Below are 18,136 nucleotides of genomic sequence, written 5' to 3'. Positions count from 1 at the left end.
CTCTGCTGTGTAATCAGCGTTACTGCACTGCTCCCCTGTACAGTGTTCACTGCGCCCTCTGCTGTGTAATCAGCATTACTCCACTGCTCCCCTGTACAGTAGTCACTGCGCCCTCTGCTGTGTAATCAGCGTTACTGCACTGCTCCCCTGTACAGTAGTCACTGCGCCCTCTGCTGTGTAATCAGCGTTACTGCACTGCTCCCCTGTACAGTAGTCACTGCGCCCTCTGCTGTGTAATCAGCGTTACTGCACTGCTCCCCTGTACAGTATTCACTGCGCCCTCTGCTGTGTAATCATTACTACACTGCTCCCCTGTACACTAGTCACTGCGCCCTCTGCTGTGTAATCAGCGTTACTGCACTGTTCCCCTGTACAGTATTCACTGCGCCCTCTGCTGTGTAATCAGCGTTACTGCACTGCTCCCCTGTACAGTAGTCACTGCGCCCTCTGCTGTGTAATCAGCGTTACTGCACTGCTCCCCTGTACAGTATTCACTGCGCCCTCTGCTGTGTAATCATTACTACACTGCTCCCCTGTACAGTATTTACTGCGCCCTCTGCTGTGTAATCAGCGTTACTGCACTGCTCCCCTGTACAGTGTTCACTGCTCCCTCTGCTGTGTAATCAGCATTACTACACTGCTCCCCTGTACAGTATTCACTGCGCCCTTTGCTGTGCAATCAGCGTTACTGCACTACTCCCCTATACAGTATTCACTGCGCCCTCTACTGTGCAATCAGCGTTACTGCACTGCTCCCCTGTACAGTATTCACTGCGCCCTCTGCTGTGCAATCAGCGTTACTGCACTGCTCCCCTGTACAGTAGTCACTGCGCCCTCTGCTGTGTAATCAGCGTTACTGCACTGCTCCCCTGTACAGTATTCACTGCGCCCTCTGCTGTGTAATCAGCGTTACTGCACTGCTCCCCTGTTCAGTAGTCACTGCGCCCTCTGCTGTGTAATCAGCGTTACTGCAGTGCTCCCCTGTACAGTATTCACTGCGCCCTCTGCTGTGTAATCAGCGTTACTGCACTGCTCCCCTGTACAGTATTCACTGCGCCCTCTGCTGTGTAATCAGCGTTACTGCACTGCTCCCCTGTACAGTATTCACTGCGCCCTCTGCTGTGTAATCATTACTACACTGCTCCCCTGTACAGTATTCACTGCGCCCTCTGCTGTGCAATCAGCGTTACTGCACTGCTCCCCTGTACAGTGTTGACTGCGCCATCTGCTGTGTAATCAGCATTACTGCACTGCTCCCCTGTACAGTATTCACTGCGCCCTCTGCTGTGTAATCAGCGTTACTGCACTGCTCCCCTGTACAGTATTCACTGCGCCCTCTGCTGTGTAATCAGCGTTACTGCACTGCTCCCCTGTACAGTATTCACTGCGCCCTCTGCTGTGTAATCAGCGTTACTGCACTGCTCCCCTGTAAAGTATTCACTGCGCCCTCTGCTGTGTAATCAGCGTTACTGCACTGCTCCCCTGTTCAGTAGTCACTGCGCCCTCTGCTGTGTAATCAGCGTTACTGCAGTGCTCCCCTGTACAGTATTCACTGCGCCCTCTGCTGTGCAATCAGCGTTACTGCACTGCTCCCCTGTACAGTATTCACTGCGCCCTCTGCTGTGCAATCAGCGTTACTGCACTGCTCCCCTGTACAGTAGTCACTGCGCCCTCTGCTGTGTAATCAGCGTTACTGCACTGCTCCCCTGTACAGTATTCACTGCGCCCTCTGCTGTGTAATCAGCGTTACTGCACTGCTCCCCTGTTCAGTAGTCACTGCGCCCTCTGCTGTGTAATCAGCGTTACTGCAGTGCTCCCCTGTACAGTATTCACTGCGCCCTCTGCTGTGTAATCAGCGTTACTGCACTGCTCCCCTGTACAGTATTCACTGCGCCCTCTGCTGTGTAATCAGCGTTACTGCACTGCTCCCCTGTACAGTATTCACTGCGCCCTCTGCTGTGTAATCATTACTACACTGCTCCCCTGTACAGTATTCACTGCGCCCTCTGCTGTGCAATCAGCGTTACTGCACTGCTCCCCTGTACAGTGTTGACTGCGCCCTCTGCTGTGTAATCAGCATTACTGCACTGCTCCCCTGTACAGTATTCACTGCGCCCTCTGCTGTGTAATCAGCGTTACTGCACTGCTCCCCTGTACAGTATTCACTGCGCCCTCTGCTGTGTAATCAGCGTTACTGCACTGCTCCCCTGTACAGTATTCACTGCGCCCTCTGCTGTGTAATCATTACTACACTGCTCCCCTGTACAGTAGTCACTGCGCCCTCTGCTGTGTAATCAGCGTTACTGCACTGCTCCCCTGTACAGTGTTCACTGCGCCCTCTGCTGTGTAATCAGCGTTACTGCACTGCTCCCCTGTACAGTATTCACTGCGCCCTCTGCTGTTATCATTACTACACTGCTCCCCTGTACAGTAGTCACTGCGCCCTCTGCTGTGTAATCAGCGTTACTGCACTGCTCCCCTGTACAGTATTCACTGCGCCCTCTGCTGTGTAATCAGCATTACTGCACTGCTCCACTGTACAGTATTCACTGCGCCCTCTGCTGTGTAATCAGCATTACTGCACTGCTCCCCTGTACAGTATACACTGCGCCCTCTGCTGTGTAATCAGCGTTACTGCACTGCTCCCCTGTACAGTAGTCACTGCGCCCTCTGCTGTGTAATCAGCATTACTGCACTGCTCCCCTGTACAGTATTCACTACTCCCTCTGCTGTGTAATCATTACTACACTGCTCCCCTGTTCAGTAGTCACTGCGCCCTCTGCTGTGTAATCAGCGTTACAGCACTGCTCCCCTGTACAGTTTTCACTGCGCCCTCTGCTGTGTAATCAGCATTACTGCACTGCTCCCCTGTACAGTATTCACTGCGCCCTCTGCTGTGTAATCAGCATTACTGCACTGCTCCCCTGTACAGTATACACTGCGCCCTCTGCTGTGTAATCAGCGTTACTGCACTGCTCCCCTGTACAGTATTCACTGCGCCCTCTGCTGTGTAATCAGCATTACTGCACTGCTCCCCTGTACAGTATTCACTGCGCCCTCTGCTGTGTAATCAGCGTTACTGCACTGTTCCCCTGTACAGTGTTGACTGCGCCCTCTGCTGTGTAATCAGCGTTACTGCACTGCTCCCCTGTACAGTGTTCACTACTCCCTCTGCTGTGTAATCAGCATAACTACACTGCTCCCCTGTACAGTATTCACTGCGCCCTCTGTTGTGTAATCAGCATTACTACACTGCTCCCCTGTACAGTATTCATTGCGCCCTCTGCTGTGTAATCAGCGTTACTGCACTGCTCCCCTGTACAGTATTCACTGCGCCCTCTGCTGTGTAATCAGCGTTACTACACTGCTCCCCTGTACAGTATTCACTGCGCCCTCTGCTGTGTAATCAGCGTTACTACACTGCTCCCCTGTACAGTGTTCACTACTCCCTCTGCTGTGTAATCAGCATAACTACACTGCTCCCCTGTACAGTATTCACTGCGCCCTCTGCTGTGTAATCATTACTACACTGCTCCCCTGTACAGTAGTCACTGCGCCCTCTGCTGTGTAATCAGCGTTACTGCACTGCTCCCCTGTACAGTATTCACTGCGCCTTCTGCTGTGTAATCAGCGTTACTGCACTGCTCCCCTGTACAGTGTTCACTACTCCCTCTGCTGTGTAATCAGCATAACTACACTGCTCCCCTGTACAGTACTCACTGCGCCCTCTGCTGTGTAATCATTACTACACTGCTCCCCTGTACAGTAGTCACTGCGCCCTCTGCTGTGTAATCAGCGTTACTGCACTGCTCCCCTGTACAGTATTCACTGCGCCCTCTGCTGTGTAATCAGCGTTACTGCACTGCTCCCCTGTACAGTATTCACTGCGCCTTCTGCTGTGTAATCAGCGTTACTGCACTGCTCCCCTGTACAGTGTTCACTACTCCCTCTGCTGTGTAATCAGCATAACTACACTGCTCCCCTGTACAGTATTCACTGCGCCCTCTGCTGTGTAATCATTACTACACTGCTCCCCTGTACAGTAGTCACTGCGCCCTCTGCTGTGTAATCAGCGTTACTGCACTGCTCCCCTGTACAGTAGTCACTGCGCCCTCTGCTGTGTAATCAGCGTTACTGCACTGCTCCCCTGTACAGTATTCACTGCGCCCTCTGCTGTGTAATCAGCGTTACTACACTGCTCCCCTGTACAGTGTTCACTACTCCCTCTGCTGTGTAATCAGCATAACTACACTGCTCCCCTGTACAGTATTCACTGCGCCCTCTGCTGTGTAATCATTACTACACTGCTCCCGCTCCCCTGTACAGTAGTCACTGCGCCCTCTGCTGTGTAATCAGCGTTACTGCACTGCTCCCCTGTACAGTATTCACTGCGCCCTCTGCTGTGTAATCAGCGTTACTGCACTGCTCCCCTGTACAGTATTCACTGCGCCTTCTGCTGTGTAATCAGCGTTACTGCACTGCTCCCCTGTACAGTGTTCACTACTCCCTCTGCTGTGTAATCAGCATAACTACACTGCTCCCCTGTACAGTATTCACTGCGCCCTCTGCTGTGTAATCATTACTACACTGCTCCCCTGTACAGTAGTCACTGCGCCCTCTGCTGTGTAATCAGCGTTACTGCACTGCTCCCCTGTACAGTATTCACTGCGCCCTCTGCTGTGTAATCAGCGTTACTACACTGCTCCCCTGTACAGTATTCACTGCGCCTTCTGCTGTGTAATCAGCGTTACTGCACTGCTCCCCTGTACAGTATTCACTGCGCCCTCTGCTGTGTTATCATTACTGCACTGCTCCCCTGTACAGTATTCACTGCGCCCTCTGCTGTGTAATCAGCATTACTGCACTGCTCCCCTGTACAGTATTCACTGCGCCCTTTGCTGTGCAATTAGCGTTACTGCACTGCTCCCCTGTACAGTATTCACTGCGCCCTCTACTGTGCAATCAGCGTTACTGCACTGCTCCCCTGTACAGTATTCACTGCACCCTCTGCTGTGCAATCAGCGTTACTGCACTGCTCCCCTGTACAGTATTCACTGCGCCCTCTGCTGTGTAATCAGCGTTACTGCACTGCTCCCCTGTACAGTATTCACTGCGCCCTCTGCTGTGCAATCAGCGTTACTGCACTGCTCCCCTGTACAGTATTCACTGCGCCCTCTGCTGTGTAATCAGCGTTACTGCACTGCTCCCCTGTACAGTAGTCACTGCGCCCTCTGCTGTGTAATCAGCGTTACTGCACTGCTCCCCTGTACAGTATTCACTGCGCCCTCTGCTGTGTAATAAGCGTTACTGCACTGCTCCCCTGTTCAGTAGTCACTGCGCCCTCTCCTGTGTAATCAGCGTTACTGCAGTGCTCCCCTGTACAGTATTCACTGCGCCCTCTGCTGTGTAATCAGCGTTACTGCACTGCTCCCCTGTACAGTATTCACTGCGCCCTCTGCTGTGTAATCAGCGTTACTGCACTGCTCCCCTGTACAGTATTCACTGCGCCCTCTGCTGTGTAATCATTACTACACTGCTCCCCTGTACAGTATTCACTGCGCCCTCTGCTGTGTAATCAGCGTTACTGCACTGCTCCCCTGTACAGTGTTCAATGCGCCCTCTGCTGTGTAATCAGCGTTACTGCACTGCTCCCCTGTACAGTATTCACTGCGCCCTCTGCTGTGTAATCATTACTACACTGCTCCCCTGTACAGTAGTCACTACGCCCTCTGCTGTGTAATCAGCGTTACTGCACTGCTCCCCTGTACAGTATTCACTGCGCCCTCTGCTGTGTAATCAGCATTACTGCACTGCTCCCCTGTACAGTATTCACTGCGCCCTCTGCTGTGTAATCAGCATTACTGCACTGATCCCCTGTACAGTATACACTGCGCCCTCTGCTGTGTAATCAGCGTTACTGCACTGCTCCCCTGTACAGTATTCACTGCGCCTTCTGCTGTGTAATCAGCGTTACTGCACTGCTCCCCTGTACAGTGTTCACTACTCCCTCTGCTGTGTAATCAGCATAACTACACTGCTCCCCTGTACAGTATTCACTGCGCCCTCTGCTGTGTAATCATTACTACACTGCTCCCCTGTACAGTAGTCACTGCGCCCTCTGCTGTGTAATCAGCGTTACTGCACTGCTCCCCTGTACAGGATTCACTGCGCCCTCTGCTGTGTAATCAGCGTTACTACACTGCTCCCCTGTACAGTATTCACTGCGCCTTCTGCTGTGTAATCAGCGTTACTGCACTGCTCCCCTGTACAGTATTCACTGCGCCCTCTGCTGTGTTATCATTACTGCACTGCTCCCCTGTACAGTATTCACTGCGCCCTCTGCTGTGTAATCAGCATTACTGCACTGCTCCCCTGTACAGTATTCACTGCGCCCTTTGCTGTGCAATTAGCGTTACTGCACTGCTCCCCTGTACAGTATTCACTGCGCCCTCTACTGTGCAATCAGCGTTACTGCACTGCTCCCCTGTACAGTATTCACTGCACCCTCTGCTGTGCAATCAGCGTTACTGCACTGCTCCCCTGTACAGTATTCACTGCGCCCTCTGCTGTGTAATCAGCGTTACTGCACTGCTCCCCTGTACAGTATTCACTGCGCCCTCTGCTGTGCAATCAGCGTTACTGCACTGCTCCCCTGTACAGTATTCACTGCGCCCTCTGCTGTGTAATCAGCGTTACTGCACTGCTCCCCTGTACAGTAGTCACTGCGCCCTCTGCTGTGTAATCAGCGTTACTGCACTGCTCCCCTGTACAGTATTCACTGCGCCCTCTGCTGTGTAATAAGCGTTACTGCACTGCTCCCCTGTTCAGTAGTCACTGCGCCCTCTCCTGTGTAATCAGCGTTACTGCAGTGCTCCCCTGTACAGTATTCACTGCGCCCTCTGCTGTGTAATCAGCGTTACTGCACTGCTCCCCTGTACAGTATTCACTGCGCCCTCTGCTGTGTAATCAGCGTTACTGCACTGCTCCCCTGTACAGTATTCACTGCGCCCTCTGCTGTGTAATCATTACTACACTGCTCCCCTGTACAGTATTCACTGCGCCCTCTGCTGTGTAATCAGCGTTACTGCACTGCTCCCCTGTACAGTGTTCAATGCGCCCTCTGCTGTGTAATCAGCGTTACTGCACTGCTCCCCTGTACAGTATTCACTGCGCCCTCTGCTGTGTAATCATTACTACACTGCTCCCCTGTACAGTAGTCACTACGCCCTCTGCTGTGTAATCAGCGTTACTGCACTGCTCCCCTGTACAGTATTCACTGCGCCCTCTGCTGTGTAATCAGCATTACTGCACTGCTCCCCTGTACAGTATTCACTGCGACCTCTGCTGTGTAATCAGCATTACTGCACTGATCCCCTGTACAGTATACACTGCGCCCTCTGCTGTGTAATCAGCGTTACTGCACTGCTCCCCTGTACAGTAGTCACTGCGCCCTCTGCTGTGTAATCAGCATTACTGCACTGCTCCCCTGTACAGTATTCACTGCGCCCTCTGCTGTGTAATCATTACTACACTGCTCCCCTGTACAGTAGTCACTGCGCCCTCTGCTGTGTAATCAGCATTACTGCACTGCTCCCCTGTACAGTGTTCACTGCGCCCTCTGCTGTGTAATCAGCATTACTGCACTGCTCCCCTGTACAGTATACACTGCGCCCTCTGCTGTGTAATCAGCATTACTGCACTGCTCCCCTGTACAGTATACACTGCGCCCTCTGCTGTGTAATCAGCGTTACTGCACTGCTCCCCTGTACAGTATTCACTGCGCCCTCTGCTGTGTAATCAGCATTACTGCACTGCTCCCCTGTACAGTATTCACTGCGCCCTCTGCTGTGTAATCATTACTACACTGCTCCCCTGTACAGTAGTCACTGCGCCCTCTGCTGTGTAATCAGCGTTACTGCACTGCTCCCCTGTACAGTGTTGACTGCGCCCTCTGCTGTGTAATCAGCATTACTACACTGCTCCCCTGTACAGTATTCACTTCGCCCTCTGCTGTGTAATCAGCATTACTACACTGCTCCCCTGTACAGTATTCACTGCGCCCTCTGCTGTGTAATCAGCGTTACTGCACTGCTCCCCTGTACAGTATTCACTGCGCCCTCTGCTGTGTAATCATTACTACACTGCTCCCCTGTACAGTAGTCACTGCGCCCTCTGCTGTGTAATCAGCGTTACTGCACTGCTCCCCTGTACAGTGTTCACTGCGCCCTCTGCTGTGTAATCAGCGTTACTGCATTGCTCCCCTGTACAGTATTCACTGCGCCCTCTGCTGTGTAATCAGCGTTACTGCACTGCTCCCCTGTACTGTATTCACTGCGCCCTCTGCTGTGTAATCATTACTACACTACTCCCCTGTACAGTAGTCACTGCGCCCTCTGCTGTTTAATCAGCGTTACTGCACTGCTCCCCTGTACAGTGTTCACTGCGCCCTCTGCTGTGTAATCAGCATTACTCCACTGCTCCCCTGTACAGTGTTCACTGCGCCCTCTGCTGTGTAATCAGCGTTACTGCACTGCTCCGCTGTACAGTATTCACTGCGCCCTCTGCTGTGTAATCAGCATTACTGCACTGCTCCCCTGTACAGTATTCACTGCGCCCTCTGCTGTGTAATCATTACTACACTGCTCCCCTGTACAGTAGTCACTGCGCCCTCTGCTGTGTAATCAGCGTTACTGCACTGCTCCCCTGTACAGGATTCACTGCGCCCTCTGCTGTGTAATCAGCGTTACTGCACTGCTCCCCTGTACAGTATTCACTGCGCCCTCTGCTGTGTAATCAGCGTTACTGCACTGCTCCCCTGTACAGTATTCACTGCGCCCTCTGCTGTGTAATCATTACTACACTGCTCCCCTGTACAGTATTCACTGAGCCCTCTGCTGTGTAATCAGCGTTACTGCACTGCTCCCCTGTACAGTATTCACTGCGCCCTCTGCTGTGTAATCAACGTTACTGCACTGCTCCCCTGTACAGTATTCACTGCGCCCTCTGCTGTGTAATCATTACTACACTGCTCCCCTGTACAGTATTTCCTGCGCCCTCTGCTGTGTAATCAGCGTTACTGCACTGCTCCCCTGTACAGTGTTCACTGCTCCCTCTGCTTTGTAATCAGCATTACTACACTGCTCCCCTGTACAGTATTCACTGCGCCCTCTGCTGTGTAATCAGCATTACTACACTGCTCCCCTGTACAGTATTCACTGCGCCCTCTGCTGTGTAATCAGAGTTACTGCACTGCTCCCCTGTACAGTATTCACTGCGCCCTCTGCTGTGTAATCATTACTACACTGCTCCCCTGTACAGTAGTCACTGCGCCCTCTGCTGTGTAATCAGCGTTACTGCACTGCTCCCCTGTACAGTATTCACTGCGCCCTCTGCTGTGTAATCAGCGTTACTGCACTGCTCCCCTGTACAGTATTCACTGCGCCCTCTGCTGTGTAATCAGCGTTACTGCACTGCTCCCCTGTACAGTATTCACTGCGCCCTCTGCTGTGTAATCAGCGTTACTGCACTGCTCCCCTGTACAGTATTCACTGCGCCCTCTGCTGTGTAATCAGCGTTACTGCACTGCTCCCCTGTACAGTATTCACTGCGCCCTCTGCTGTGTAATCAGCGTTACTGCACTGCTCCCCTGTACAGTATTCACTGCGCCCTCTGCTGTGTAATCAGCGCTACTGCACTGCTCCCATGTACAGTATTCACTGCGCCCTCTGCTGTGTAATCAGCGTTACTGCACTGCTCCACTGTACAGTGTTCACTGCTCCCTCTGCTGTGTAATCGGCATTACTACACTGCTCCCCTGTACAGTATTCACTACGCCCTCTGCTGTGTAATCAGCGTTACTGCACTGCTCCCCTGTACAGTATTCACTGCTCCCTCTGCTGTGTAATCATTACTACACTGCTCCCCTGTACAGTAGTCACTGCTCCCTCTGCTGTGTAATCAGCGTTACTGCACTGCTCCCCTGTGCAGTATTCACTGCGCCCTCTGCTGTGTAATCAGCGTTACTGCACTGCTCCCCTGTACAGTGTTCACTGCGCCCTCTGCTGTGTAATCAGCGTTACTGCACTGCTCCCCTGTACAGTGTTCACATCTCCCTCTGCTGTGTAATCAGCATTACTACACTGCTCCCCTGTACAGTATTCACTGCGCCCTCTGCTGTGTAATCAGCATTACTACACTGCTCCCCTGTACAGTATTCACTGCGCCCTCTGCTGTGTAATCAGCGTTACTGCACTGCTCCCCTGTACAGTATTCACTGCGCCCTCTGCTGTGTAATCAGCGTTACTCCACTGCTCCCCTGTACAGTATTCACTGCGCCCTCTGCTGTGTAATCAGCGTTACTGCACTGCTCCCCTGTACAGTATTCACTGCGCCCTCTGCTGAGTAATCAGCGTTACTGCACTGCTCCCCTGTACAGTATTCACTGCGCCCTCTGCTGTGTAATCAGCGTTACTGCATTGCTCCCCTGTACAGTATTCACTGCGCCCTCTGCTGTGTAATCAGCGTTACTGCACTGCTCCCCTGTACAGTATTCACTGCGCCCTCTGCTGTGTAATCATTACTACACTGCTCCCCTGTACAGTAGTCACTGCGCCCTCTGCTGTGTAATCAGCGTTACTGCACTGCTCCCCTGTACAGTGTTCACTGCGCCCTCTGCTGTGTAATCAGCGTTACTGCACTGCTCCCCTGTACAGTATTCACTGCGCCCTCTGCTGTGTAATCAGCGTTACTGCACTGCTCCCCTGTACAGTATTCACTGCGCCCTCTGCTGTGTAATCATTACTACACTGCTCCCCTGTACAGTAGTCACTGCGCCCTCTGCTGTGTAATCAGCGTTACTGCACTGCTCCCCTGTACAATGTTCACTGCGCCCTCTGCTGTGTAATCAGCATTACTCCACTGCTCCCCTGTACAGTGTTCACTGCGCCCTCTGCTGTGTAATCAGCATTACTGCACTGCTCCCCTGTACAGTGTTCACTGCGCCCTCTGCTGTGTAATCATTACTACACTTCTCCCCTGTACAGTAGTCACTGCGCCCTCTGCTGTGTAATCAGCGTTACTGCACTGCTCCCCTGTACAGTATTCACTGCGCCCTCTGCTGTGTAATCAGCGTTACTGCAAAGCTCCTCTGTACAGTATTCACTGCGCTCTCTGCTGTGTAATCAGCGTTACTGCACTGCTCCCCTGTACAGTATTCACTGTGCCCTCTGCTGTGTAATCAGCGTTACTGCACTGCTCCCCTGTACAGTATTCACTGCGCCCTCTGCTGTGTAATCATTACTACACTGCTCCCCTGTACAGTATTCACTGCGCCCTCTGCTGTGTAATCAGCGTTACTGCACTGCTCCCCTGTGCAGTATTCACTGCGCCCTCTGCTGTGTAATCAGCGTTACTGCACTGCTCCCCTGTACAGTATTCACTGCGCCCTCTGCTGTGTAATCAGCGTTACTGCACTGCTCCCCTGTACAGTAGTCACTGCGCCCTCTGCTGTGTAATCAGCGTTACTGCACTGCTCCCCTGTACAGTATTCACTGCGCCCTCTGCTGTGTAATCAGCGCTACTGCACTGCTCCCCTGTACAGTATTCACTGCGCCCTCTGCTGTGTAATCATTACTACACTGCTCCCCTGTACAGTATTTACTGCGCCCTCTGCTGTGTAATCAGCGTTACTGCACTGCTCCCCTGTACAGTGTTCACTGCTCCCTCTGCTGTGTTATCAGAATTACTACACTGCTCCCCTGTACAGTATTCACTGCGCCCTCTGCTGTGTAATCAGCGTTACTGCACTGCTCTCCTGTACAGTATTCACTGCGCCCTCTGCTGTGTAATCATTACTACACTGCTCCCCTGTACAGTAGTCACTGCGCCCTCTGCTGTGTAATCAGCGTTACTGCACTGCTCCCCTGTACAGTATTCACTGCGCCCTCTGCTGTGTAATCAGCGTTACTGCACTGCTCCCCTGTACAGTATTCACTGCGCCCTCTGCTGTGTAATCAGCGCTACTGCACTGCTCCCCTGTACAGTATTCACTGCGCCGTCTGCTGTGTAATCATTACTACACTGCTCCCCTGTACAGTATTTACTGCGCCCTCTGCTGTGTAATCAGCGTTACTGCACTGCTCCCCTGTACAGTGTTCACTGCTCCCTCTGCTGTGTAATCAGCATTACTACACTGCTCCCCTGTACAGTATTCACTGCGCCCTCTGCTGTGTAATCAGCGTTACTGCACTGCTCTCCTGTACAGTATTCACTGCGCCCTCTGCTGTGTAATCATTACTACACTGCTCCCCTGTACAGTAGTCACTGCGCCCTCTGCTGTGTAATCAGCGTTACTGCACTGCTCCCCTGTACAGTATTCACTGCGCCCTCTGCTGTGTAATCAGCGTTACTGCACTGCTCCCCTGTACAGTATTCACTGCGCCCTCTGTTGTGTAATCAGCGTTACTGCACTGCTCCCCTGTACAGTATTCACTGCGCCCTCTGGTGTGTAATCAGCGTTACTGCACTGCTCCCCTGTACAGTAGTCACTGCGCCCTCTGCTGTGTAATCAGCGTTACTGCACTGCTCCCCTGTACAGTATTCACTGCGCCCTCTGCTGTGTAATCAGCGCTACAGCACTGCTCCCCTGTACAGTATTCACTGCGCCCTCTGCTGTGTAATCAGCGTTATTGCACTGCTCCCCTGTACAGTGTTCACTGCTCCCTCTGCTGTGTAATCAGCATTACTACACTGCTCCCCTGTACAGTGTTCACTGCGCCCTCTGCTGTGTAATCAGCATTACTACACTGCTCCCCTGTACAGTATTCACTGCGCCCTCTGCTGTGTAATCAGCGTTACTGCACTACTCCCCTGTACAGTATTCACTGCGCCCTCTGCTGTGTAATCATTACTACACTGCTCCCCTGTACAGTAGTCACTGCGCCCTCTGCTGTGTAACCAGCGTTACTACACTGCTCCCCTGTACAGTGTTCACTGCGCCCTCTGCTGTGTAATCAGCGTTACTGCACTGCTCCCCTGTACAGTATTCACTGCGCCCTCTGCTGTGTAATCAGCGTTACTGCACTGCTCCCCTGTACAGTATTCACTGCGCCCTCTGCTGTGTAATCAGCGTTACTGCACTGCTCCCCTGTACAGTATTCACTGCGCCCTCTGCTGTGTAATCAGTATTACTACACTGCTCCCCTGTACAGTGTTCACTGCGCCCTCTGCTGTGTAATCAGCGTTACTGCACTGCTCCCCTGTACAGTGTTCACTGCGCCCTCTGCTGTGCAATCAGCGTTACTGCACTGCTCCCCTGTACAGTATTCACTGCGCCCTCTGCTGTGCAATCAGCGTTACTGCACTGCTCCCCTGTACAGTATTCACTGCGCCCTCTGCTGTGTAATCAGCGTTACTGCACTGCTCCCCTGTACAGTAGTCACTGCGCCCTCTGCTGTGTAATCAGCGTCACTGCACTGCTCCCCTGTACAGTATTCACTGCGCCCTCTGCTGTGTAATCAGCGTTACTGCACTGCTCCCCTGTACAGTATTCACTGCGCCCTCTGCTGTGTAATCAGCGTTACTGCACTGCTCCCCTGTACAGTGTTCACTGCGCCCTCTGCTGTGCAATCAGTGTTACTGCACTGCTCCCCTGTACAGTATTCACTGCGCCCTCTGCTGTGTAATCAGCGTTACTGCACTGCTCCCCTGTACAGTATTCACTGCGCCCTCTGCTGTGTAATCAGCGTTTCTGCACTGCTCCCCTGTACAGTATTCACTGCGCCCTTTGCTGTGCAATCAGCGTTACTGCACTGCTCCCCTGTAGAGTATTCACTGCGCCCTCTGCTGTGCAATCAGCGTTACTGCACTGCTCCCCTGTACAGTATTCACTGCGCCCTCTGCTGTACAATCAGCGTTACTGCACTGCTCCCCTGTACAGTATTCACTGCGCCCTCTGCTGTGTAATCAGCGTTACTGCACTGCTCCCCTGTACAGTATTCACTGCGCCCTCTGCTGTGTAATCAGCGTTACCTCACTGCTCCCCTTTTCAGTAGTCACTGCGCCCTCTGCTGTGTAATCAGCGTTACTGCAGTGCTCCCCTGTACAGTATTCACTGCGCCCTCTGCTGTGTAATCAGCGTTACTGCACTGCTCCCCTGTACAGTGTTCACTGCGCCCTCTGCTGTGCAATCAGTGTTACTGCACTGCTCCCCTGTACAGTATTCACTGCGCCCTCTGCTGTGTAATCAGCGTTACTGCACTGCTCCCCTGTACAGTATTCACTGCGCCCTCTGCTGTGTAATCAGCGTTTCTGCACTGCTCCCCTGTACAGTATTCACTGCGCCCTTTGCTGTGCAATCAGCGTTACTGCACTGCTCCCCTGTAGAGTATTCACTGCGCCCTCTGCTGTGCAATCAGCGTTACTGCACTGCTCCCCTGTACAGTATTCACTGCGCCCTCTGCTGTACAATCAGCGTTACTGCACTGCTCCCCTGTACAGTATTCACTGCGCCCTCTGCTGTGTAATCAGCGTTACTGCACTGCTCCCCTGTACAGTATTCACTGCGCCCTCTGCTGTGTAATCAGCGTTACCTCACTGCTCCCCTTTTCAGTAGTCACTGCGCCCTCTGCTGTGTAATCAGCGTTACTGCAATGCTCCCCTGTACAGTATTCACTGCGCCCTCTGCTGTGTAATCAGCGTTACTGCACTGCTCCCCTGTACAGTATTCACTGCGCCCTCTGCTGTGTAATCAGCGTTACTGCACTGCTCCCCTGTACAGTATTCACTGCGCCCTCTGCTGTGTAATCAGCGTTACTGCACTGCTCCCCTGTACAGTGTTCACTGCTCCCTCTGCTCTGTAATCAGCATTACTACACTGCTCCCCTGTACAGTATTCACTGCGCCCTCTGCTGTGTAATCAGCATTACTACACTGCTCCCCTGTACAGTATTCACTGCGCCCTCTGCTGTGTAATCAGAGTTACTGCACTGCTCCCCTGTACAGTATTCACTGCGCCCTCTGCTGTGTAATCATTACTACACTGCTCCCCTGTACAGTAGTCACTGCGCCCTCTGCTGTGTAATCAGCGTTACTGCACTGCTCCCCTGTACAGTATTCACTGCGCCCTCTGCTGTGTAATCAGCGTTACTGCACTGCTCCCCTGTACAGTATTCACTGCGCCCTCTGCTGTGTAATCAGCGTTACTGCACTGCTCCCCTGTACAGTATTCACTGCGCCCTCTGCTGTGTAATCAGCGTTACTGCACTGCTCCCCTGTACAGTATTCACTGCGCCCTCTGCTGTGTAATCAGCGTTACTGCACTGCTCCCCTGTACAGTAGTCACTGCGCCCTCTGCTGTGTAATCAGCGTTACTGCACTGCTCCCCTGTACAGTATTCACTGCGCCCTCTGCTGTGTAATCAGCGCTACTGCACTGCTCCCCTGTACAGTATTCACTGCGCCCTCTGCTGTGTAATCAGCGTTACTGCACTGCTCCACTGTACAGTGTTCACTGCTCCCTCTGCTGTGTAATCGGCATTACTACACTGCTCCCCTGTACAGTATTCACTACGCCCTCTGCTGTGTAATCAGTGTTACTGCACTGCTCCCCTGTACAGTATTCACTGCTCCCTCTGCTGTGTAATCATTACTACACTGCTCCCCTGTACAGTAGTCACTGCGCCCTCTGCTGTGTAATCAGCGTTACTACACTGCTCCCCTGTACAGTGTTCACTGCGCCCTCTGCTGTGTAATCAGCGTTACTGCACTGCTCCCCTGTACAGTAGTCACTGCGCCCTCTGCTGTGTAATCAGCGCTACTGCACTGCTCCCCTGTACAGTGTTCACTGCGCCCTCTGCTGTGTAATCAGCGTTACTGCACTGCTCCCCTGTACAGTGTTCACATCTCCCTCTGCTGTGTAATCAGCATTACTACACTGCTCCCCTTTACAGTATTCACTGCGCCCTCTGCTGTGTAATCAGCATTACTACACTGCTCCCCTGTACAGTATTCACTGCGCCCTCTGCTGTGTAATCAGCGTTACTGCACTGCTCCCCTGTACAGTATTCACTGCGCCCTCTGCTGTGTAATCAGCGTTACTCCACTGCTCCCCTGTACAGTATTCACTGCGCCCTCTGCTGTGTAATCAGCGTTACTGCACTGCTCCCCTGTACAGTATTCACTGCGCCCTCTGCTGAGTAATCAGCGTTACTGCACTGCTCCCCTGTACAGTATTCACTGCGCCCTCTGCTGTGTAATCAGCGTTACTGCATTGCTCCCCTGTACAGTATTCACTGCGCCCTCTGCTGTGTAATCAGCGTTACTGCACTGCTCCCCTGTGCAGTATTCACTGCGCCCTCTGCTGTGTAATCATTACTACACTGCTCCCCTGTACAGTAGTCACTGCGCCCTCTGCTGTGTAATCAGCGTTACTGCACTGCTCCCCTGTACAGTGTTCACTGCGCCCTCTGCTGTGTAATCATCGTTACTGCACTGCTCCCCTGTACAGTATTCACTGCGCCCTCTGCTGTGTAATCAGCGTTACTGCACTGCTCCCCTGTACAGTATTCACTGCGCCCTCTGCTGTGTAATCATTACTACACTGCTCCCCTGTACAGTAGTCACTGCGCCCTCTGCTGTGTAATCAGCGTTACTGCACTGCTCCCCTGTAAAATGTTCACTGCGCCCTCTGCTGTGTAATCAGCATTACTCCACTGCTCCCCTGTACAGTGTTCACTGCGCCCTCTGCTGTGTAATCAGCATTACTGCACTGCTCCCCTGTACAGTGTTCACTGCGCCCTCTGCTGTGTAATCATTACTACACTGCTCCCCTGTACAGTAGTCACTGCGCCCTCTGCTGTGTAATCAGCGTTACTGCACTGCTCCCCTGTACAGTATTCACTGCGCCCTCTGCTGTGTAATCAGCGTTACTGCAAAGCTCCTCTGTACAGTATTCACTGCGCTCTCTGCTGTGTAATCAGCGTTACTGCACTGCTCCCCTGTACAGTATTCACTGTGCCCTCTGCTGTGTAATCAGCGTTACTGCACTGCTCCCCTGTACAGTATTCACTGCGCCCTCTGCTGTGTAATCATTACTACACTGCTCCCCTGTACAGTATTCACTGCGCCCTCTGCTGTGTAATCAGCGTTACTGCACTGCTCCCCTGTGCAGTATTCACTGCGCCCTCTGCTGTGTAATCAGCGTTACTGCACTGCTCCCCTGTACAGTATTCACTGCGCCCTCTGCTGTGTAATCAGCGTTACTGCACTGCTCCCCTGTACAGTAGTCACTGCGCCCTCTGCTGTGTAATCAGCGTTACTGCACTGCTCCCCTGTACAGTATTCACTGCGCCCTCTGCTGTGTAATCAGCGTTACTGCACTGCTCCCCTGTGCAGTATTCACTGCGCCCTCTGCTGTGTAATCAGCGTTACTGCACTGCTCCCCTGTACAGTATTCACTGCGCCCTCTGCTGTGTAATCAGCGTTACTGCACTGCTCCCCTGTACAGTAGTCACTGCGCCCTCTGCTGTGTAATCAGCGTTACTGCACTGCTCCCCTGTACAGTATTCACTGCGCCCTCTGCTGTGTAATCAGCGCTACTGCACTGCTCCCCTGTACAGTATTCACTGCGCCCTCTGCTGTGTAATCATTACTACACTGCTCCCCTGTACAGTATTTACTGCGCCCTCTGCTGTGTAATCAGCGTTACTGCACTGCTCCCCTGTACAGTGTTCACTGCTCCCTCTGCTGTGTTATCAGAATTACTACACTGCTCCCCTGTACAGTATTCACTGCGCCCTCTGCTGTGTAATCAGCGTTACTGCACTGCTCTCCTGTACAGTATTCACTGCGCCCTCTGCTGTGTAATCATTACTACACTGCTCCCCTGTACAGTAGTCACTGCGCCCTCTGCTGTGTAATCAGCGTTACTGCACTGCTCCCCTGTACAGTATTCACTGCGCCCTCTGCTGTGTAATCAGCATTACTGCACTGCTCCCCTGTACAGTATTCACTGCGCCCTCTGCTGTGTAATCAGCGCTACTGCACTGCTCCTCTGTACAGTATTCACTGCGCCCTCTGCTGTGTAATCATTACTACACTGCTCCCCTGTACAGTATTTACTGCGCCCTCTGCTGTGTAAT

At 52.6% G+C, this 18,136-nt stretch overlaps 1 protein-coding gene across 2 annotated transcripts in view; it reads left to right on the top strand.

Annotated features, from left to right (window-relative positions):
- CFAP100 (cilia and flagella associated protein 100) overlaps window positions 1-18,136 on the top strand; it is a 105,574-nt gene that overhangs the window by 6,408 nt on the left and 81,030 nt on the right. The window lies entirely within an intron of this gene.

The sequence above is a fragment of the Dendrobates tinctorius genome, unplaced genomic scaffold (assembly GCF_039654945.1).
Source record: "Dendrobates tinctorius isolate UK_male_01 unplaced genomic scaffold, ASM3965494v1 ptg000041l, whole genome shotgun sequence".
NCBI lineage: Eukaryota > Metazoa > Chordata > Amphibia > Anura > Dendrobatidae > Dendrobates > Dendrobates tinctorius.
The sequence above is the reverse complement of the archived record's forward strand: the minus strand, read 5'-3'. Positions and strand labels throughout refer to the sequence as shown.